Raw genomic sequence first — 24,935 nt, forward strand, 5'->3', positions numbered from 1 at the left:
AAAAAATCTCGTGATATCACATCATTTTCTCTGCACATCAGTCGCGTCGTAAAAGTGATGTAGAGATTACATTCTTTCTACGCAGCAAATTAGCCGCCGCAGCTTGAAAAAGTGGGTCTAGCAATCGCTATAGAGCCGAATCAATAGATGACTCATTTATAGGTAAAATATTGGCATGGATTCGTACACTGATCCGTTGATTGGGAGCCAAATCCCTTACCTCTCGGCCATTTCACCTAGTTAGAATGTGTATGATAAAATATGATACTGCTTCTAGGTATCTGCTGAAACGGGTTTGTCGACGCTTTCCGTTGCCAACCAGAGTGTACATGGTAAGTGTGATAATTGTTGGAAAATGATGTGATCGGGTGAAATTACATTCAAAAATGGATACACCGCCAGAAATTACGCGCCTTAATATTACAAAATGATTTGCTGTGTTCGTCGATCATGCTGCCGTGTTGGTGGCGTGGCCGACACTTCAAAAAGGTTTCCAAAGTGCTCAAACCAGCGTTTCAACTGGTCAGTCTTTCACGTGCATCGAAGCATTTATCTTGGTCCCACTAAATACCAAGGCGCATGATTATTTTAAACGCCGAATCAAATCCACCAAACGACAAATCCCCATCTAGTCAGATAGCCGTTTAAGTCAAATAGACTCGAGCATCCCTAAAGAACTATCATAAAACCAAAATAATGTTTTACGACGACTCAAAATCTCTTCATCGCAAAATGTTGCTTGAGACACTTTGTTTTCAATATTCGAGAATGAATGATACCTACTAGGGTGACGAAGGGTATTATCGGCAGGTTTGTTCTCTTCGTCATGGGGGGTTTTTGTGGGCCGAAATGCCTGGAACTTGGGCATATAACTCAGCTTGGTTGGGAAGGTTTTGAGGCCAACTCTGAGACCAACAGCTTTCAAAAAACCCCCCATGACGAAAAGAACAAAACTGCCGAAAATACGTAAGTTCCCCTATATAATAATTCTAAATTTGAGTGTAGAATTAGCAACTAGTTAAAATACACAAAAATAGAAACGAAAAAAAATTCTATAATAAAATAGCAAGAATATCAATATTGAACTTCTATTAGTTCTACGGATCATTTTATCTACCGCATCACAATAGATCAAAAAAAAAGGTCGCAGTGATGGAAATACCCGACAAGGAATAAAAAATAAATAAAAATATACCGCATCCCCTTTAGTGTAACTGACGATAACTTCCACATCCTTTCATCCACTCGGGAGGCAAACCCGCGCCATCATCGGTAGAATGCCGGCAACGTGAGTGCCGTCTGTCTGTGTATTTCACGACCGAGCACGACCGACCGATGATAGTGATAATGACGACGACGACGACGATGACGACGATGATGATGATGATGATGGAGGTACGACAACTACAACGTAGCCACGAGGACTCCAACAACATTCAACACGGGGAGGCAGCGCACATCGGAAGTAGTGGGCTTGGAGAAAGCCGGGGCCTAGCGAGACGCGGTGAATCCTGCCGTTTCCTATAAATGTGTGCAGTAAACTGACTGTGGCTCAACTACTCTGTTGTAGCTCATGTAATGCAGTACAAATCGAGGTGCAGCGCAGTGAATACGTTCGTTTTCCCGGTTGGCCGTTGATGGCAGAGTTGTTGTAAGGTCTCTACACTTTGTGCTACTTTGTGGGCTTTGCCATATCTTCACAGATATAGTTGACCTCTGTGGGCGATGTCGGTTGAAGGACTAGAGTGCAGTGTGACAATGTAATGCGGATAGACCAGAACCGTTCGTTCGTGTATTTTGTGCGGTAGTTGACTATGAGACGGCTTAGAACTTGGGGCGAAGAAAGGAGAAGTGTGTAGCTCAAAGAGCAGTACTGCTGCTAGAAGTTGTGCAAAGCGAAAAATTTTCTATTCATGACGTGATGTCACAGAGGCAATAGGAATTACAAATCTAGCCGACGACGTCGAGTGAGATTTTCTGGGTCACCAAAATTGAAATGTTTGCCGTTTTTGGATGACTCGCTGAAAACTACCCGGAATAATCCCGCGTGAAATTCGATCAGCGACTTTGGACAATCCGGTTTGCGTGCAGCCAGGTTGAAATTGGCAGCCCGTCGTCGTTTCAGAAGTCGTTGCGTGAAGTGAACAAAATCCTCTCTCGAGCTGATTCGGACCAAAATACCGAACGAAAGAAATGGATGAATAATTAAATTCAGCAAACCGTCAGCCAACCTCTGCTGGGGCGGGCTGTTACAGTGGAAAATGGATCCCATGAAAAATCAGAGTTCGGTTTTGTGTGGTCGGGAGAAGTTTCGTGTGAATGGATACAGTGCCACTATGCAGCACATGGCATCAGTAGTGACTAGTGCCATACGAGCAGACGGCATGTGGAACGGATAGGCCAGTCGGCGCTGCATACCTAGACATACCATTAGATTCCTCCATACATTTTGTCTCGTTCGTGTGCAGAAATGGCCAAAGGCAAAAAGTCACAGTCAGTCTCGTCGGCGGTGGTAGATATAGTTGCCAACGGTTCGACGGAAGTTGAAAAGTTGGCAAAGGACGTTTTGCATTAGTAACAGGCATGGGCATGCCCATACACAAAACAAAAAACTGCGTGCTGGAGCTTTGAAGATCAGACTGTAAAATGACAACCAAATTATCATAATCAAACTAACGATTTACGATACGTGACTGGTGTTCACTTGACTAGTTAGTGTTTTAAACTTTGGAAATCCACGTGTTTGATGTGCCGTAGTCCGGGCTAACATTGCCACAACCCTATATCTTGCCTTAATTTTAATAAACGAGTGATTTATTCGAAGTATCCCAGTATATAAAAAAACATTATTACTGAAATTTTACGAAAATCTACAATGATTTTTTTGTGAATCAGACACACGTAAAACGCTCAAGACATAGTAATGCTATGTATATGTTATATGGAGGTTGGCAAATGTAACCCGAAAAAGAGATGAATTTTAAGTTTACATTGGTGTGGTCTCGTACTCATTTATTTAGGCATTTATTCCCTTATTACTGCGTTGGAGCCCCACCTTTCCATTTGTCAATCATTGATCATTACTCTGTGTCTTTTACTAATAAGTTGCATAATTTATTTCAACATGCAATCAAATCTGATATGCGTCAATTAACCCTCGAGCGATCGCGCTGTTGTATTTTGTACAACACGTTGAAAAAATCTCACTTTTCGAAAAGTGCATTGAATATTCTCAAATTTTTACTGTAAGTTTTTCAACTAGTTGTGTATTAGTGGACAAAATTTGGAAAAGATCGGACAATTCTTCACGAAGTTATAAAGATTTTTGAAAAAGGTAAAATTATCCGACGGTCAACTTTGAGCTGTTATATCTCCGGATTCAATGAACCGAATGCAATGAAATTTTGACCATTTATGACTATATAATGAGCTATGAAAAACCATTACCTTAACCTAATATTCTTAACACGGAAGAAAATTATAACGATAAGATTATTTTTCTAATAAAACACCAAATTACCCAAAACATCAACATCGTTTCAAAATTCAATATGCAAATTATAGTTCATTTAGTTTCCCTCTAATTGACTGATATATAAATGCGTTTTGAAGGAAAGTAATAACATAGCCGCCAATAAGTCGAAAAAGTAATGGGATGCATATTAAAAATAGACCAATTTACTAAAAAATCGTGAAAAAAATAAAATCGCTATAACTTTTTCGCTTGTTAATAATTTCAAGTTAAGTTAAATGTTTTCCAGAGTTCATTATATAAGTCTTGAATTGTCAAAATTTCATTGCAATCGGTTCATTGAATCCGGAGATATAACAGCTCAAAGTTGGCTATCGGATAATTTTATCTTTTTCAAAAATCTTTATAACTTCGTGAAGAATTGTCCGATCTTTTCCAAATTTTGTCCAATGATACACAACTAGTTGAAGAACTTACAGTAAAAAATTTAGAATATTTGATGCACTTTTCGAAAAGTTACAGCTAGTTGAATATTTTTTGGAAAATGAAAATTTTGCCTGTCCCGATCATTTTGTCTATCCCCTGTAAGTGTGGGCCACCCTACTAGGCATTTTCGACAAAACAGTTCAAGTGTACAAAGAAAAATAGTTAAACATTACCGCACTGTAGATGGGACTGCTGTAATACATATCACGATATATCACGGATATCTTGGTCGACATACAAGGTGCAGGATTAGGATCGAGAATCATGTAGGGATTCGCCCCAGAATTTCTTCTGGCATTTCTCCCGGTATTCCAATCAGGATTCTGGGTTTTCGTCAAGGATTCCTCCAAGGATTTTCTCACATTGTTCAAGTTTCTTTTTATTCGTGAATTTTTCCTCACAGATTCCTTCAGATATTTTTCCTGAAATTTCGTCATTGATTTCTTCCTGGATTCTTTCAGAGATTTTTTCATGCATTTTCCCGGGTTTCATTCAGCGATTTCCCATGGGTTTTCTACCGGGATTTTGTTCCGGGATTCCTCCATTGATCCTTTTTGGGTATCCTTCAAGAAATTGTCCTGGGATGCGTTCAGCGATTCCTCCAGGAATTTATTTTTTCGAAATTCCGCTAGGAATTCTTCCATTGACAACTCTCGGAGTTCATTTACGGGTTTCTCCCGTTAAACCTTCAACAAGGATATAATACGGTATTCCATCAGGGATTAATCCCGAGATTCCATTTGAAATTCCTCCTGGGATTTTTCCCGAGCTGTTTCCGGAGTTCTTTCATGGCTTATTCCCGGAATTCCATTATGATTTTCTTCAGGTTTCTTTTTGGGGCTTCTCCCGGGATTCCTTATGGCATTCCTCCCAGGATTTCCTTATTGATATTCCCAAGGGAAATTCCTCCCAAGCTTTATTCAGGGATTCTTTTAAGGATTCTTCCATGGATTCCTTTAGAGATATCTTCCTGGATTCCTTCCGACATTTCTACAATGAGTTCTACATTGACTCCTTTAGGGGTTTCTTCCAGAATTTTTCAGGTATTCTCCCCAAGATTCATTTGGCGATTCCTTTGGGGATTTTTTCAGAGATTCCTTTAGAGATTCTGTCGAGGATTCCTACGTTGAACTATCAAAAGGTTTCTACTGTAAAAATTTCTCCTGGGTTTCCGTCATAGATTCCTCCCGAAAATTATCCATTCAGAGATTCCTGCTAGGATTTTTCATTTAATTTGTTTATTGAATTTTCCCGGCATTTTTCCCTGGACTCCTCTAGCGATTTTCCCCGGGGTTCCTGTCCGGGGTCCTTCGGGGTCGATTTTCATTAGGGCTCTGACCTAAAATTACTGTAGAGATTCCTGCCGGGATTACATTAGAAATTGATAACAGGGTTCCTTCAATGATTTCTCTCGAATTTCCTTCAGAAATGACTCCCAGGATTTGTTCATTTATTCTGCCAGAGTTTTTGCATTATTTTTTCAATGTTTTAATTAACTACCGAGATTTTCACGGGGATTCTTTCTAGGAATCTCACCGAGAATCCTTTAGGGATATCTCCCAGGAATTCTTTATCGATTTCCTCCGGGATTAATTCCGGCATTATTTCACGTATTCCTCCCATAATTCTTTTTGAAATTTCTTTAGAGATTCTTTCATGTTCTCACTAAGGAATTCCTTCCTGGATTTATCCTGAGTTTCCTTCCAGGATTCTTTCATATATTGCTACAAGATTCTCAGGAACTTCCAGCTTTCTGAGATTACTGTAGAGTATTTTCATGAATCGCTCCAAGAATGTCTCCGTAGTTCTTACAGGAACTGGTTCCATGAATTGTCCCGCGATTCCTTCCAGGATTTCTGCAGGGGTTTCTCCTAAAATGCTTTGAAAAATATCTTCCGGAATTTTTCCTGAGACTGAGTGGATTTCTGTGAGGAATACTCCATGTGGCAGAAAGGGGACTCCTCGATATTGTAGCCATGTATTAACCTTCACGTACCCGACCCCCGACATCTCATTTTCAAAATGCTGGCATTTCGTCAATTTTCATCTGATTTTTTTGAAATCACCCTCATTCTATCATAAATTGGTGCTAGTTTATTATACACAAGTGGCCATGCAATATCTGGAACCATTCCGGTGAAATTTTGGATTGTGTTGGGGTCAGGGGGTTGCCAAAATGGTTAAAAGTGATTATTTCGAGTGTTATTGTCGATTTTCAACGAAATTTTTGTTGCAAACAGTGAAATACAACTGCGATAACCAGATTTGAATAGGTTGACCCATCTGGATCCCCGTGACAGGTTCCGCGGGGCCTCATTGGGGACACTTCTGGTTTTCAACCTAAACATGCCGTGCGATATATCAATCTTCATGATTTCGAAAGACTGAGTCAGAAACGATAGATTGAAGTCTGTATCAACTTATATGACTACCCCGGACCATCTAGCACAGATTCCACGGGGGTGTCATCGGGGCAGTATGGCAAAATATATTACAAACTCCGGAGCCTTAACCACTAGGCTAACTGGAGATTCCGTGTATTTTTCTTTCTACGCATCTTCGAAGACATTATTTTAATTCAACTAACCGACATTAACCCAAGAGGAATGACATATCCGTTTCTAACGGGAAAATCCGCATTTATCCGTTCCTAACCGTCGCTAACCACTGCGAACTGAGCAGCAGTTAGACGCGGTTAACGACGATTAACAACAGATAAATGCGAATTTTTTTGATTAGCAAAGAAAGTGTCATTCCCCCTGCATTAACCATATATTTTCGAAAAAGATCGTTTTCTCCGTGACTTTCTTGTAGAACTGGTCTAGCCGCACAAGTTTTTCATATACCATATTCTCAGGTTCAGCTTCTAAAATGAACTGCATGTAGTTGAATTTAGATATGTCGAAATAACATTTTCAGCACCGATTGTGAGTTTCTTTGGCCACTGGGTTCGAAGGTCGATTCGACATCCTATTTCAAACGCACTTTTCGGCAAACCTTGTCAACTACACGGAGAAACTGAAAAACTCAAAATTAGGTACTTTTAAACTCAATTTTGAGTTCTTTTTCATCTCCCTTTTCATGCGCTCTTTCTATTGTTGTCAGAGAGTGACGAGAGAAACACCCCAACTTTTGCAGTTCCGTGCGTCAAGCCAAAACTGAGTTTCTAGCACAGTACTCAAATTTGAGTGAATACAACCTAGTCAAAATTTCGGTTGAGTTGAAAAAACTTAAAATTAGGTATTTTTTCACATGGGGGAACAACCCAACAAAAACATCGATTCCATCAACTCAAAATTGGCTTGACGCACGCAACCCCGAAGTTGGGTGGAAAGAATCCACTTTTGGGTAGTTTCGTCTCTCCGTGTAGAGTCTCCTTGCTATCACTTTTGCACAAACTACCTCGTTTTTGAAACGATCTTCTGCTGTCATCGTTACAGAAACGTAAGACAGCAAAGAAGATATGTGAGCAAACCTGCCAGAAAAGCACTTGCATGCCACTCTGTCACTTTTGACTTATTATACTGTGCCAGGTGTGAAAGCAACAACTGACAATTTTTAGGACTGTTCGTAGCACGAAAGTTTCAAACCACAATAACCCAACAAAAAAAATGAAATCTCAGACCTTATGTAAATGGTGGCTTGGTTTCAACCGCTAATACACTTAGTAAATCTTGGATGAAAAACAAGAGAGTGGATTCTGTAGGAACAAATTCTGTAGAAATCTTTTTGTGAATGTTTGATTAATTTTAGACTGAAAACATCAAATATCATCATTCTAAGTAAATTCCAAAAAGAATGGTTGAATCCATAATTTAAAGGATTTTTTTCTGAATTGTGTAAGGATTGCCAGTTCAATTTAAAGAGTAAGCATTTCCCTCTCTCGGAAAGCGCGAAAATGCACATGTAAATTAATGTAAATGAAGTTGCTGCTTCCACCAGTTCGTGTGCCTTTTATGAGCGCAGTATTCAGAACTAATAATTGAATGGCTTCTTTTGCCTGCCGTCGCGTCGATTGGTGGTTGCATGGATTGGAATTCTATACGTAGCAAGCAATAACATTACACTTGGTGAGTTGAGCAGAACATCGAAGGAAATTCTCTAATGGGAGGAAGAATCGTCGACCCAACAGGAGATGTGCACTTCGGGACTGGGAAAGCTTCTAAATTTCAATGTAAAGGTGTCTTTTTTATTACAGACACTACTTGGTAACTTTATAGGTTTTGGAGAACAGCTTCCTATTCATATTTGAAATCTTTGTTAGAGCACACCAGCGAATTTAATACAGAAAGAACAATTGTAATCTAACAATTGTAATCTGGTCTGTATATCATACGTAATCTCATGCTACCAAATTCATCCTATTCAAAAATAAGCGACTACGTCACCGATTGATTCCGTTCTTTTTGTTTTCTTGCGTGCAATTTTTGCAGAGCAATTTTTGAAAAATAACCTATTTCCATTAAAATTCTCAAAAAAAATTTTTTTTTCAAGTATATTCAATCTTTTTTTAGAGATATGCCGCATATGAATAGTACTATCAGATAAAATTTTCATGATGGAAAATAAAAAATAGTACATGCATTTTTTTAAATAAATTTTGATGAAAAATGTTCAAAAAAATAAACTTTTTACCAGCCCTGATGAACCTCTAAATGATTTTTTAGAAAATCGAAATGTTTTACAAAAATGCTTAAAATGGTTGAGCACGTTGACTTTTCGAGCATCAATTTTTTTTTGACAGCCTAATTGTTATCTGCTTTTGTTCCGCATTGGTAGCAGGGATCAAATTTTAGTTTTTCTATGAACTATCGATTCACTCTAAAAGTTAAATGACTTAAGGAGAAACTGGAAGCATTTCCTCACTTTTTGGTTTTTGATTTTTTATTAAACAACGAAGCAATATTTTCAAAATCAGTTTCCATACACATGTAGAGTATGGATCAAGGTATCTCCTGTTATTTTTTCTTTTGTGGTGGAAAATGTTTTTCGTTTTTGCGGAAACCATTTTTGAATAAAATTTCATAAAAAAATGGTTTCTGAAAAAAATGAAAACAATTTCCACCACAAAAAAAAATCAGAAGATACTTTGATCCATACTCTACATGTGTACGAAAACCAATTTTTAAAATATTGCTTCGTTATTTAATGAAAAATCAAAAACCAAAAAAAATTAAGAAATGCTCCCAGTTTCGCCTTGAAGGGAATGAGATGTGAAATTATGACGTTACTGTACCAGCTTTCAATAATGCATCAATGGATCAATTATACATACCAGATTCCATTCTAGCGGATACATATAGCTACGAACAGGAAGAATGAATATTTAGTAGCGCTTGATGTTCGCATCGAAAATGTAAAAACAGGAAAAAAACTATAACGACTGTATAATATGCGGTCAGGCCATAAATCACAAAGTTTAGTTGGTTTTCCCATGAAAAGCCTTTTATTTAATTTTATACTGGTACTGCTGGTGCCAACCGGTACCGTCTGTCTAGCCTATGTTGCAATGTTTTAACGGCGAAGTATTCTTCTTCTTGGCATAACGTCCCAACTGAAACAACTTAATCTGTGTTCTATAGGCATTTGGCTATTAGTTTGTAGAATTTCCTCTTTCAATAACCATTTTGCATGTGTGTTTATATCGTGTAACAGACGTGAAGATGTTCATATTCTATATTCAATGATGTCAAGAAAATTTCTATCACGAGAAGTTCAAGGACCGACCGGAAACCGTCATCCTAATGATGGTCCTGCTAATAAATAACCTACGTGTTCATCCGCTTCGGCTCCTATAAGTCCTAGACGGAACATACTGATCGCATTATTTTAATATTCATAATCAAGGGTAGCATTTATCAATATCTTTTTAGTCTTTTGCTTAAGGTTCTTGTGTGCAAGCAAAAGTTAAATGTTTTATGTTTTTAAAGGTTTACTAAGTTTAATAATATGAATGGGGAAACCCATTTAGGGGGGAATGGCACTGTTTTGCTAATCGGAAAAATCCGCATTTATTCGTTGATATCCGTATCTAACCGCTGCTAACCGAGCCCGGGTAACAGTGGATAAATGCGGATTTTCCGGTCAATAAAAGAAGTGTCATTCCCCCTAGGAAAACCAGGTTAACGATTTAAGCAGAAGTGAAGAAATTAACCCTTACACAGCTCTGTCACCATTACGAATGTTCTGGTGATAGTGTTCATGTCGTCCGCAAAGCATACAAATTGACCGGATTTTGTGAAAATCGTAGCCCGGCTCGTCGCATTACATCTTCCATAGTGATTTTAGACAGTAGGAATAAGAGTCCGAGTTAGGTATAAACTTATTGCAATATGTTGTTAAAATAGTAAATATTCTTACTTAAATTGATATGAATTATAACAAAATACTCAACGTACATACACTCTCGATCAAAAGTTTGGGGTTACCCTTTTAGAAACATGTCATTTTTTAGGCCCATATCTCCACCAATTTGTGTCCGATTTCAAAACCCTAAGTACCGAACTTAGATAAACAATCTAGAAACAAATTTATAAAGTAAATTAACTCTTGATGTCATCGACCAAAAGTTTGGAGTCTCTCCTCAAAATGAGTATAGGCCAAAAGATTTACGAAAGTGATCCATGGAAAAGTTATTTGTTGATGTCTTTGTCATCTTTCTTCATTTTTAATTTTTCTGGGCTTATTTGAAACATTATGAATGTTACTTACTGCATAGACATTTAACCACACATAAGAGACGAACCAGCCAAGGGCTGAAAGTCTCTTTAATAAAGACAAATCAATCAATCAACCACACATATTTGTTAAAATTTACATAGTACAACTTAACGTAAAATTGCTCCATTTTTTGAAATGTGAAGAAATGTGTTAACTTTTCATAACATTTTTATACATAAAAATCCTGAAATACGTTAAATTAAATACATCAAATGTTAATTTAGTTATTTATCTTTCAAATGAGCTAAAACGAATTAAAATTGAACTATAGATGACGTAGATATCACGTTTACGTTATCATGTTTTACGATAGTGACCCCAAACTTTTGGCCGATACATCATATTGAGGGGTGACCCCAAACTTTTGGTCGATGACATCAAGAGTTAATTTACTTTATAACTTTTTTCCTAGATTGCTTAGCCAAGTTCGGCAACAAGCATTGTTTAGAAGCATGTATTAGAAAAATGTTAATATTTCCAACCTCATCTTAAAATTTGGTCGACTCAATTTTCAGCAACACTGTCGTAAGTTGATATTCAGTTTTTAGAAAACTGGATAACAACTGGATAACATTGGGTTATGTATATATAAAAACCCAAATTAATCCACCTAGTGGTGATATTGCCTTTCTCGTCGTATATGTTCTCACGACCTTTCCGTCGACGTAAGTCAAAGTGTTCCTGAATCCTGATATTTTTCAAGAAAAGTAAGCATTTTATCAAAGCCATCATTGAAATGACTTAAAACCTATTGATGGCACATAGTCCGACGTTATGTTCAAAGTATAAGCAGAGCTGAATAATATCAGATTTCTCAGTTGACTGCTTGAGCACCTTCACTAGCACTGGGGGCTGATCAATATCAACACGATACTAACAAGCTAAGATATAACTTTTTACACAATCATATATCACTTTGCGATCTTCGAAAAAGTTTTTTTCTGCAAATTCTATGTTATATTTGATTGACCGTTGAAAACAAGAACGTAGTGAGTATAGTGAGACGTCTGTTTGTATGTGGGTTTAATTTGTCAAGATTTTGTTCTCTTACACATATTTATCGCTTGCATTGATTCGATTTATTTTCGTAGTTCCGGTGAGGCACCAAACACTGGATGTGCAACCCTACCGGTAGTCTCTAATATGGTATGAGCTTATTTTCTAGTTAACCGTTCCTCAGGTTATTAAAAAAGCCGTGATGTGATGTGTCGCATGGTACATTTGGTTACTTTCGATGCGTTACTGGAACAGGTTCCGAAACACCACCGGGTCTACCAAATATAGTCTGAGACTATTTCATTGCTAATGTGCATTAGGTTACCTAAAAAAACACGATTTGATTTATCTTGTGCATGGGTACAGATTACTTTTACACGGTAAAAATTCTGCACGCTAGATGTAAGGGAAAAATCCCTTAACTATTCAATGTCGTAATCAACATGATCAAAAGTGCTTTTCCTTTGAGATCGCAATGCTGTCAGTGTTGATTTGAGGACCAAAACAAACCCACCAGAGAAATCAACAGAAAATCCCTTCGATTTGCACTACTGTAAAAAGCAATACGATCCAAAGTGAAAAGTTGTTGATTTGGTAATGACTGTTTTGGGCATGAAAGTAAATATATATGACAGGCGGTAGAAAGTGATTCGCTTCGATTCGCACCTCTCTAACAGATGTGAAGCAGTGTAGTGGTACACTCAGCGAAGAAAACTACCGAAATTCATCAAAATACCTTATGAAATTTAGCCATAACTGTAAAGTATGGATGCCATAAGAATACCTTATGAAAATTAAACATGCTTATTATGACCTAATTACATAAGATAAACTTATGAAAAGAGCAGAAAAATCACAAAATGATGCAGACTGGAATCGATCCATGAACGTCGAGATCGCTGAGCTCGTGCCCAACCCACGCGGCTATCGACGCTTAAGAATATCGTGTTGCTAAATGTGTATAAAAGCCAAACTGTGAGTCGATTCTGCGTCATAGACCGACCTTATGAAAATCGTTCTAGCCGCTATGAATTGTTTAAAGGCTATTTCATAAGTTAGACCTTATGATAATCTTAGGATTATTTGCCTGAGTGTAAAATAGTTGATCGTGACTCTAAAGGTCCTGGTATCGAATCTGGGTGTGGCTGTACAGATTTTTTTTTATTTTAGTTTTGAAATCAAAACATTGTCAACAACGAATTGATGTGAAGCTACATTCAAATTGAAGAGGCATTGGATGTTCTTTGTCAAATGATATGTAATTGATAACAAACTGATTGAACAGTAGTGCGAATTCAAGTGCAAATCAGTTTATATCACAGTGCAGATTTTTTACCGTGTACATTTGACCACTTCCAGTGGGACACCCAGAACTGGTTTCGGGACACTACCGGTTATCTAAAATATGGTCTGAAGCTATGTTCTTACAAATCGATCATCGTGTTATCAAAAAAGGGCCTCCAGTTGGCCTAGTGGTTAAGGCTATGGATCGTCAATCCGGAAACAACGGGTTCGATTCCCGTTCCAGTCGGGAAAATTTTCTGAACTTCCTGGGCATAGTGTATCATTGTACTTGCCTCACAATATACAAATTCATGCAATGGCAGACAAAGAAACCCCTTCAATAAATAACTGTGGAAGTGCTCTAAAGAACACTAAGTTGAAGAGAGACAGGCCAAGTTCCAATACGAACGTCAAGCCATAAAGAAGGAGAAATTATCACAAATGCTGCTATTTGATGTACTGTCAAACCCCGCGTATTCATCACTCTTTAAGGACAAACGTCTTGAAATCCCGCTTCAACAGTGCATCAGAACTTCAGACGCACTAGAAGCAAGCTTCAAACAACAGTGCATATTATTATTCTATTCTTGCTCACTTGTAATAAGCTTCAAATAAGAGGATCAGGCGCGCTGGTTTTGTTTACGAAGAGATTTGTGCGCTCGAAATCGTAAGTAGGTGCCAAAGTCGGCCATTGTGGCGGCCATTTTGGGATTCTTACAAGTCTTTCCTTAATACGACACTTTTTAATTTGTACCCCGCTCATTCGGCATTTGTCGAATTAAAAAATGATCAAATGTCACAGTGTAATACACTGTAAATACGAATGATCCGATATTGTGGTGTTACTCACACCCGCAACGGCTCCTCGTGCAGCTGCCACTTCCGAAGGTTCAAATTAGGTGCTTTCCTGATCCGTTTGGTGATCAACCGCAGTGAACCTCGGAAGCCAACAATCGTAAAATGAACAAGCTATCAATTCGTACCACCACAATATCTGTAAGATTTGTGTTCAAAAACAAATCATACAATCTAAACAAAATTAAAATAGAGTTAGTTTATCGAATTAAAAGTTTACGCAGGTAATTTGACAGCAATCATTGTCGAATTTCACATTTTACCACTTTCGGTTCACATTTCACCATTTACCGATTGTCCCTGATGTGGTCTTAGACTAGTTTCATGCACATTGTTAATCAGTTTTCCTAAAAAGTCGCAAATTTATGTAATGCATGTATGGGTTTGGTTCATTTGTGCATTTCGCCAGTTCCGGCGTGGCACTCGAATCTGGTTCCGGAACACTACCGGTAAATGTGGCCTGAGACTATTTTCTTGCTGATCGTTCTTCGCGTTATCGAAGATGCCGTTATTTAAGGACAAACGTCTTGAAATCCCGCTTCAAAAGTGCATCAGAACTTCAGACGCACAAATCTCAAGAAGCCAGCTTCAAACAACATTGCATTTTATTATTCTATTCTTGCTCACTTGTAATAAGCTTCAAATAAGAAGATCAGGTGCGCTGGTTTTGTTTACGAAGAGATTTGCGCTCGAAATCGTGAGTAGGTGCCAAAGTCGGCCATTTTGGGATTCTAACAAGTCTGTCCTTAATGTGCTGCGTGTATGCGTTTGGTTCCGTTCTACATTTGACCACTTCCGTCGGGGCACCTGGAACCGGTTTCAGCACACTATTGGTTTTCCAAAGTATGGTCTATGGTTTTTTTTTCTTGTTAACTCAAGTATGATCTATGATTTTTTTTCTTGTTAAAAGTCATTTAATGTGTCGAATTTATGGGTTTGGTTCTCCATTACATTTGACCACTTCCGATGGGGCAACCGTAATCGGTTGCGGAACACTACCGGTTGTCCTCAAAATGGCCGGAAACTTTTTTTGCCAAATCAAAATACCTAAAAATCCGCGATTTGATGTATCGCTTGCATGGGTTTCGTTCACTTTTATATTTGGCCATTTCCGGCGGGACACCCGAAACCGGTTCCGGATCACTACCGATTCAGATAAGTTCTGAAAATATTTCCCTGCTTACTGTTCATTAGGATAACAAAAAAGCCACTATTTGATATGTCGCATGGATGGGCTTGGTTAACTTTTATACTTGGCCACCTCCGGCGGGACATTTGGACCCGGTTCCGGAACATTACCGGTTCCGATATGGTCTGAGAAAGTTTTCCTGCTTACTGTTCATCGCGTGATCGAAAAATCAGCGGTTTGATATGTCGCATGCATGGGTTTAGTTCACTTTTATGTTTGGCCACTTCCGGCGGAACACCCGGAACCGGTTCCGGGACACTACCGGTTCAGATATGGTCTGAGAATGCTTTCCTGCTTACCATTCATCAAGTTATCGAAAATGCCGTAGTTTGATGTGCCGCATGGATGGGTTTGTAGCGTTTTCGTATCTGGCCCCTTCCTGGGGTACCGGTCCGGAACACCTAAATGGCCATAACTCCGAAACGGCTGGACCGATCTGAACCATTTTCAATAGGAAACAATGGGACCAGATTCCGTGTCGAATGAACCGTCAGTCATTAAAATCGGTTGAGGTTTACTGCCAAAAAGTGATGTGAGTTTTTTTGTACACATACACACATACACACACACACACACACATACATACACACACACATACATACACACACACAGACATCACCTCAATTCGTCGAGCTGAGTCGATTGGTATATAAGACTTGACCCCTCCGGAGGCTCTATCAAATTTTCGTTTTTGGAGTGAACATATAGCCTTTCGGTACACCTTGGTGCACGAGAAAGGCAAAACATAATTTTGTAAAAGTTTCACCTAAATCATGTTCAAGATACTTTGACTTATTATCTTTTGAATAAGACCTAGGGTTTTGAAATCGGACTAAAATTGGCGGAGACATGTTTTTGAGGGGGTAGCCTTATACTTTTGATCGGGAGTGTATATACAGATGGATACATTATTAGTGAAATTGCGAAAGAATCCAAAACTCTGGTAAGATTTGAACTCATGACTCTTATACTTATACGTTAGACAAGTGCTTTTTGAAAAATGAGGCATGATCGACGAGATTTGAATTACCTTGTAATAACCAAAATGCCGTTTTATTAATCCTCGAGCGATCGCCCTGTTGTATTTTGTACAGCGCGTAGAAAAAAAAAAATTTTTGCCTTTCTCGTACACCAAGGTGTACCGAAAGGCTATATGTTCACTCCAAAAACGAAAATTTGATAGAGCCTCCGGAGGGGTCAAGTCTTATATACCAATCGACTCAGCTCGACGAATTGAGGTGATGTCTGTGTGTATGTGTGTGTATGTGTGTGTGTGTGTATGTGTGTGTACAAAAAAACTCACATCACTTTTTGGTAGTAAACCTCATCCGATTTCAATGACCGACGGTTCTTTCGACGCGGAATCTGGTCCCATTGTTTCCTATTGAAAATGGTTCGGATCGGTTTAGCCGTTCCGGAGATATGGCCATTTAGGTGTTCCGGAACGGTACCCCAGGAAGGGACCAGATATGAAAATGCATCAAACCTATGCATGCGACACATCAAACCACGGCATTTTCGATAACCTGATGAGCGGTAAGCAGAAAAATAGTCTAAGACCATATCTGAACCGGTAGTGTTCCGGAACCGGTTCCGGGTGTCCCGCCGGAAGTGGCAAATATCAAAATGAACCAAACCCATGCATGAGACACATCAAACCACGGCATTTTCGATAACCTGATGAGCGGTAAGCAGGAAAATAGTCTTAGACCATATCTGAACCGGTAGTGTTCCCGAACCGGTTCTGGGCGTCCCGCTGTAAGTGGCCAAATATACAATTGTACCAAACCCATGCAAGCGACACATCAAACCACGGCATTTTAGATGACCTGATGGACAATGAGCAGGAAAATCATATCAGACCATATCTGAACCGGTAGTGTTCCGGAACCGGTTCCAGGCATCCCGCTGGAAGTGGCCAAATATACAATTGAATCAAACCCATACATGCGACACATCAAACCACGGCATTTTCGATGACCTGATGGACAATGAGCAGGAAAACCATCTCAGACCATATCTGAACCAGTAGTGTTCCGGAACCCGTTCCGGGGTTCCCGCCGAAGTGGTTAAATCTGAAAGAGAAACAAACCCGTACATGCGTCACATCAAATAGCGGCTTTTTAGATTACCTAATGAACGATCAGCAAGTGTTTCGGAATCGGTTTTGAGTGGCCGGAAGAGGCCAAATGTAAAAGTGAACCAAATCCAGGCATGTGACACATCAAATCGTGGCTTTTGCGATAACCTGATGAACAGTTAGCTAGAAAATAGCCTTACGTCACTGGTAGTGGTCCGGAATTGGTTCCGAGAGTCCCGTCGATATTGTCAAACCCTGCATGTGACACCTTCAATTTGCAGCGTTTTTGGTTAACCGATGAGCAGTTAACAAGACAATAATGTTAGACCATATTTGGTTCAGCCGGTAGTTACCCGGAATCAGATCCCGGAATGTAAAATTTAACCAAACCCATGGATGCGGTACATCAAATCACGACCAGTCTTGTAAACATTCGACACTTTTTACTACCTTCATTTCTTGCCGCAGTCGGGTGTCAGTCGGCTTTGTTACATTCGTGCGCTATCGTTACCTCTTACCTACACACAACACGAGCAGTAGAACGAAGACTGATCACGACTTATCGACAACCTGATGGAAAAATAGGGTCAGACCACATTAGATTCCTGGTAGTGTTGCGGGTTCAGCTGTGGCTTCGAAAGTGGTTAGAAGTAAAAGGGAAGCAAACCCATTCATGCGATATATCAAATAATTAGGACAACCGGTAGTGTCATGGTCCATGACTCATGGAATCAGATCCGGCTATCCCACCGGAAATTACCAAGTATAAAAATGAACCAAACCCATACATACGACACCAGATCGCAGATTTTTTGAAAATCTAATGAACGGTTAGCAAGAAAATAGCCTTAGATCACATTAGAGACTAGCTGTTGTGTTGCAGAACCAACGTTCATGTGAAAAAGTAAATCGTGGCTTTGTTTAATGGCCTGATAAACATTAGGTATGAACAACAGTGACGAATAGGTCTAAGTTCTCATATATGAGAACAAAGTATAGACAAAACTAAAGCGATCTCATCAAATCGTACCATTTCAGATTCCTAAGGTGTAAAGTTATAGCAGGATTGGTCAACGTTGAATGGAAAAATAAGAATTTGATCGCGTCAACAGAAGATGGTGGCTGTTTTAAGGAACTTTGAGCTCTAAAACTATGTAAAATAAGTGTATTTGGTATGGGAAATTTGTTTGGAGTCCATCAGAGTATCCAAAATAGCGGTCCAAAGTCCAAGATAATGGCCCAGTATTCAAGTTAGTGCCTATTTGATAGGAATTTTAATTCTTGCATTATTTTCATACAAAATATGCCCAGAATTCAAAATTTGTAATCAGAAAACCCAAGCTGTGCGCTGTTTCACAAGGTCTGCAATATGACTATAGTTTGAATGGGGGAGAATGCCGGTCTTCGTTCAAAACTGGTAACCAGAAAATCATAAACGACATGCCAAAATTCAATACGGCGACTATTTTATGTAATTTTAGGTGCAGAGTCCAAAAATGAATACCAGAACATCCAAGATGGTGTCTCAATGTTCAAGATGGCGGTTAGTTTAGTTGGGGTAGATATCCGGAGTCATAAAATGATGACCGGAAAATCTAAAATGACGTTTCAAAATTTTGCGGCTTCATGACACTTGTTTGGTTTGAGTTTTGGATCGTTGTCTTATATTTTCTGAATATTGGATGTTGTGCTAATATAAAATGTATCCATATTGAGTAGATTTAGCAAGCAGTTTTCATTTTGTATTTATGTCAATGTCATCAACATGTCGCTCGAGTTTTGTTGAAAGGATATTTTAAAGCACGAGAAAGGCACCATCACCGCTAGGTGGATTAATTAGGGTTTTTGTACTCAGCATTAGCATGGTGCTGACGGTGGTGACCGACCGCGCGAGTTAAGGAAGGTTTATTGGTTCGGTAGCTTAGTTGGAAAAGCTCTTGTCTAGCGTACAAGGGTCCTGAGTTCAAATCTCATCTGAGCTGTTGATTTTATGCAATTCCACTAATAATGTATCCATTTGTACATATGTACGTTGAGTTGAAAATCATCAATTACCCACACGAATTGGTGTACTGAAGACTTTGCACTTAAGGCGAAACTGGAAGCATTTTCTCATTTTTATGGTTTTTGATTTTTTTTATTAAATAACGAAAAATTTCGGCTTCCTTGCACCCTTTTTCGCCATAGTGTACCAGTTATGGCTAACCCCATAAGGAATGCATGCAAATAGTGCGAAAAGGAACCAAAGTTAAAAAATGTAACCATAACTGGTACAGGGTTCCTATCATTGGTACACGCTGTAATCAATACTAAAAGTAGTTTTGTCTTCGTTTCTATATTTTCCTGTGAAGTATGGAAACTAAACTGTCTTTTAACTTATTGTTGACATTCGTTGGTCTTCTCATTATTTTTGTTTAAATAGCTTTCCTTAGGTAGTGCCATAATTGGTACACGCACCCTATATCTACTACTCATCTAAACATGTGTCTGTGCTGTTTAATTGTGTAACTTTTCTCAGCAGCCCAAAAGTACAAACCCTCCGTTAACGGTTTACTACCAAAACGCTGGTGGTATGCGAACGAAGACGAACCGATTTTTCCTGGCCACAGCTTCCAGTGATTATGACGTTATCGCTCTTTCCGAAAGTGACTTCAGGCCGATGTAAGTAATTCAGAAATATCATCAAACTACAATATCTACCGTTGTGATCGTAACAGCGCATCTAGTCGGTTCCGTAGAGGAGGTGGCGTGTTGATCGCTGTTAAGAGATCCATCCCCAGCGTCGTTGTCCGTCTCCAGAGATCTGACTCACTCGGACAAGTCGTAGTAAAACTCCGCTTCCCGTCTAAGTCTATTTTTGTCTGTGTTATTTATCTGAGACCAAACAGCAATCCTGCAAGTTATGCTGCACACTCTGACTGCGTTCAACAGATAATACGGAAAGCTGCTTGTGGGGACTCTGTGATGGTTTTAGGTGACTACAATTTGTCTCGCTTGCAGTGGTCGTATGATACCGAATTGGATTCTTTCCTTCTGACAAATGCGTCCTCTGAGCAGGAGCAAGAGTTCACCGAGAGTATGATTGCCAGTGGCTTACAGCAGATCTCCGATGTACGAAATTCTAATGACAGACTGCTTGACTTGGTCTTTGTCAGCAACAGCAGGGAATCTGAATTGCTCGAAGCTCCATTATCAATTTTACCTCTTGACCAACATCACAAAGCACTCGTTCTTCGTTTAACGTTTAACCAACGTAAGTGAATCGGCGAATCCTCTAAGTGTTTCCGAAGATTTCGATTTGGACTTCAACCGATGTGATTTTGTCGCCGTTGCCGATGAGTTACGTTTTCTGGACTGGGATGAGCTACTACACGGCGTCGGTGTTAATGAAGCAGTTGCAACCTTCTACAGTGTCATCTTCGGAAGCATAAGTAGACATACTCCTCTCCGCAGAATCAACCCTCGTCATTTAAACAACAAACCGTGGTGGAATGCCGAGTTGCGTCATCGTCGAAACTCTCTTCGAAAAGCCCGTCGCCGTTACCTGCGTCGCCGAACTGATGGCAACAGAGCCATTCTTCGCAGACTTGAAGCTGAATACGAAGAATGTGTTTCTTCATCATTCCGTGAATACATCCTCCGAATCGAAGACGAGGTTAAGACAGATCCCTCCTCATTTTGGAGATACTTCAAAACCAAAAAAGACGCGCAGGCAATACCGTCCGATGTGTCTCTCGATGACAAAACAGCTCACTGTAGCGAAGATTCTGCTGAACTTTTTGCTCATTTCTTCAAGCCGGTGTACAATCCCGTGGACTCAACGGAATTGTTGAATTCTTTACCGTCTTACAATATTCATTTTCCACGTCCAACGTTTACCATAGCTGAAGTTACCAGAGCGTTAAATGACGTAGATCCCTATAAGGGTGCTGGATCGGATAAACTTCCTCCCTTATTTATAAAACACTGTGCTAATGTACTCGCTTTACCTGTTTGCCGGCTGTTCAACCTCTCACTGTCAGAAGCAGAGTTTCCGGATATGTGGAAGCTAGCTGCAGTTACGCATATGCATAAAGCAGGTAATGTTCATAGCGTTGAAAACTATCGGCCCATTTCGATTCTTTCCTGCCTAGCGAAGACACTCAAGCTATTGGTTCACAAAAGAATGTACCTTACTGCCAAGCCCATAATTTCGCAATACCAGCATGGCTTCGTAAAAAACCGGTCCACCACAACTAACCTAATGCGTACACTAGGCTACGCTCATATCTGCATGGTAGATCTGCATATGTTAAATTGAAATCCGTAGAGTTAACTCGTTTTTCGACACCTTCAGGCGTTCCACAAGGTAGCCATCTCAGACCGTTGATATTTATATTATTCGTCAATGATCTGAGCCACCGAATCAGTTCTCACCACCTTATGTACACTGACTAACTAAAGATCTACCGGATCATAAGTTCAGCCGAAATATTTTCAAAATCGGCTTTCGTGCACATGTAGAGTATGGATCAAGGTATCTTCTGAATTTTTTTTAAGTGGAAAATGTTTGCCATTTTTGCAGAAACATTTTTTTTTTGTGAAATTTTGTTCAAAAATGGTTTCTGCAAAAACGAAAAAGAAATCCACTACAAACAAAATCAGAAGATACCTTGATCCATACTCTACATGTGCACGAAAACCGATTTTGAAAATATTGCTTCGTTCTTCTTCTTCTTTATGGCTCGACGTCCCCCACTGGGACTTGGCCTGCCTCGCTTCAACTTAGTGTTCTTTGAGCACATCCACAGTTATTAATTGAAGGGCTTTCTTTGCCTGTCATTGCATGAATTTGTATATTGTGAGGCAAGTACAATGATACACTATGCCCAGGGAGTCGAGAAAACTTCTTCGACCGGAACGGGAATCGAACCCGCCGTCTCCGGATTGGCGATCCTTAGCCTTAACCACTAGGCTAACTGGAGACCCATATTGCTTCGTTATTTAATCAAAATCAAAAACCAAAAAGTGAGGAAATGCTTCCAGTTTCGCCTTAAGGTTAACAAAATTTGTTACGAATATATCAAACCCAATTACTTGTTTTTGATATAATATTTATAATTTAAAATAAAGTTCGATATGTGCAGTTTGCGTAAACACTAAATTGATTTTACCATGTGTCAAGTAATCAGATTATTGCCTCGACGCTTCGTTTCCCAGTCAGTTGCAATGGAATTTATAAACTTATAAAGACCTTCAGAAATCAATGCCTGCACCACAACTGTATAGCAAATGTTCCGAGGTTTCACGTTTCGTGTTATAGAAACGAGAGGTAGATATCTTTTGGAATCTGGCCAATATTTTTCATGTGACACCTGTTCGGGCAGTGTCCAGGTGTTTGATCTTAGAGCTTCTAGTTGAGCTCTAGTATTTAATAGAATACAGTTTATCCAACTGCACGTTTTTCTGATATAGCGATAAAAAGTACGAGAACGAAATTAGTAATGTGTAATACACAAATAAATTCAGATAATCTTATTTATCCCGAATCTTGGAACAAAATAATCTTCCAGAAAATGGGTTATTTTGTTCATGTTTTAAAGTGTCAAGTAGACAAATTTTCGACGGAGTATAAAATACATCTTAGAGGTGGTATTTTGATTTGTTTGATCAAGTTCCATATTTCGATTATTCAAGGGGAATAGTTAATGCCTATTGAAAACGCTGTATGCACTCCCAATTTTGCATTACAGTTAAAATTTAAGCTCCCCTAGTGGATACATTTTAAATTTCCACGTGAGTTCCACTCCAGTTTCATCAATAAATTGAAATGGATAAACTCGTATTTCTTTCCTGTCGTTTCAATGTGCAACATTTCACGAACCTTGTTCACCTGCACACGTGTGCGATTGCAACACGGATACAAACGGTTTCCCGATAATCTCCTCCGTTCAATATGGATGAGCGATGGAAAAAGTCACCATCATCAAAAGACGAATCAACCGTGTAGTTTTTTTCTTTCCTGGTACGGTGCCCATCAACCAAACTGCACTGAAATGCATGATTAGACAACTGGAAATTCACAGAAACTTAAACCTTACTCTGTTCGCCATGAATGGGGAGTATTTTTCTGAGTGAATGAACTGAACTGATTGATTGATCGATTGTTGAATGAATCTGATGCGTGGGGAAAAATCCATCTTTGTCCAGGCTTTGTTAGAGGAAAAACTTCAGTTAATTGAACGCAGAGTACAATTAAAAAATGATGATGTTCTTTGGAAGAACAATCGAAAGCATTCCATACTGAGAACACGACAGTGCAGGAATGCATCGTCTGCATTGTTAGACTTTACCCGCTTTCAGTACCTACCGGGAAATCTATTCATGTGTGTTGAACAATGAGCCGCAATAGTATAAATGATGAAACACGGTTTGGAAATTACAATCCATCGCATACATACGATTCACTCCTAGAAGATAGAAGATACCGTCGTGCGGGGCTTCTTTATACACTTTTTAATGGTTTTTCAACTTTATGACATTATAACTCCCAAAGTAGTGAATGTATTTCCACAATTTTTACACATAATAATTGTGAGTATGTATGTAGGATGCATGCAAAATTTGAACTAAATCCATCCATAAACAAAACAGTTGTCCATACATCAATCGGAGACATATCATATAGAACCAGAGGGGGGCTACTTTGGACATTCATAATTAAAACAAAACTGCAGTTAAAATTCCGGGTTTATTTAGAATACTACTTTGTACCAATACTGTTGTATACTATATCATACATGATTTCAATAAATATATGCGTTTTTAGGTGGTTCTGTGCTACCTTTGGTATTATGAGCAGCGTGATATTTTAATATAAACTTAAAGGCTGTCTGGGGGCCATCATTCCTTTATTTAGGTGAAACGGTCATTTATATTGTGTATCCATACAAATATTCGATTGTATATGCTACGTCGATACTTCTTGCACGAATTGAGCAACCCTTTGAAATTTATGAACTGCAGAAACAATGCTTACAGAGCAAATGTTCTGATACGTTATGTATATTTTTATGATTCATTCGATGTTTTTTCGCCTCCTGACAAGCAATGAAGAGATTGTTTGAAAAACAATTTCAACCAAATGAAGGGGAAAATATTGCGTCATAATAGTCCCAAAGACATCAAACAGATTTGAACGATATTTCAAATTCAAAAAATCCATATTTAAAAGTGTCCAAAGTAGCCCCGTATTTCAAAAGTAGCCCCGCACGACGGTATCGAAAATAAAATACTGCTCATATTCATTTTCTAAATAATAGTGCATAAATCGAGAAAACGTACATTTAAATCTGAGATCCGGACACTATTCGGCGATTGATATTCAAAGAATGAGCAAAAACTGGTTCGCCATAACAAACAGAGTCCTGGGGAACAGCACAATTTACCTAGTCGGGGCCCATAGCGTAGTGACTACACGTTAACTTCATAAGTGGATGGTCATGGGTTCGATCCCAGCCCCGGCACTTCGTCAGTTGCTCTTCCCCCCGAGAGCGGCTGGCACTTGACCCTTTTCTGAGCTCCATAGCTTAAATGGACCCGGATAATTGGATATCGGCGAAACGGCAACTCATAATGGACCCCCAATCGGACCACACATCAACATCCTCGTGCTCATCATTCTACCCTGGACAGGGTAGAAAGTGACAACAGCGCAAAGGCTGCCAGTTCGATATAGTAGAATAAGAATGAATAGAATACATGTGGGCGCTGTACAAAGTTTAAGTGCAGCTGCCAATTGGAATCGCTCACGCAGTGCCCTAGTGGACAAAAGAGCTGTAAATTAGGTTGAACAATAAAAAAGTATATATGGT

General features: G+C 39.1%; 1 protein-coding gene across 6 annotated transcripts in view; it reads left to right on the plus strand.

Moving 5' to 3' along the window:
* Positions 1-1,207: 1,207 nt before the first annotated feature.
* LOC109422466 (uncharacterized) overlaps positions 1,208-24,935 on the plus strand; it is a 355,145-nt gene continuing 331,417 nt past the window's right edge. For 3 of the 6 annotated variants that reach the window (XM_029879793.2, XM_062852225.1, XM_062852224.1), the window contains exon 1: positions 1,208-1,656. The gene's annotated coding sequence lies outside the window, so the exon portion shown is untranslated. Of the gene's footprint in view, positions 2,284-24,935 lie in introns of all 6 variants that reach the window. The other 3 variants (XM_062852223.1, XM_062852226.1, XM_062852222.1) reach the window with 2 other exon arrangements.

Source organism: Aedes albopictus, chromosome 2 (assembly GCF_035046485.1).
Source record: "Aedes albopictus strain Foshan chromosome 2, AalbF5, whole genome shotgun sequence".
Lineage (NCBI taxonomy): Eukaryota > Metazoa > Arthropoda > Insecta > Diptera > Culicidae > Aedes > Aedes albopictus.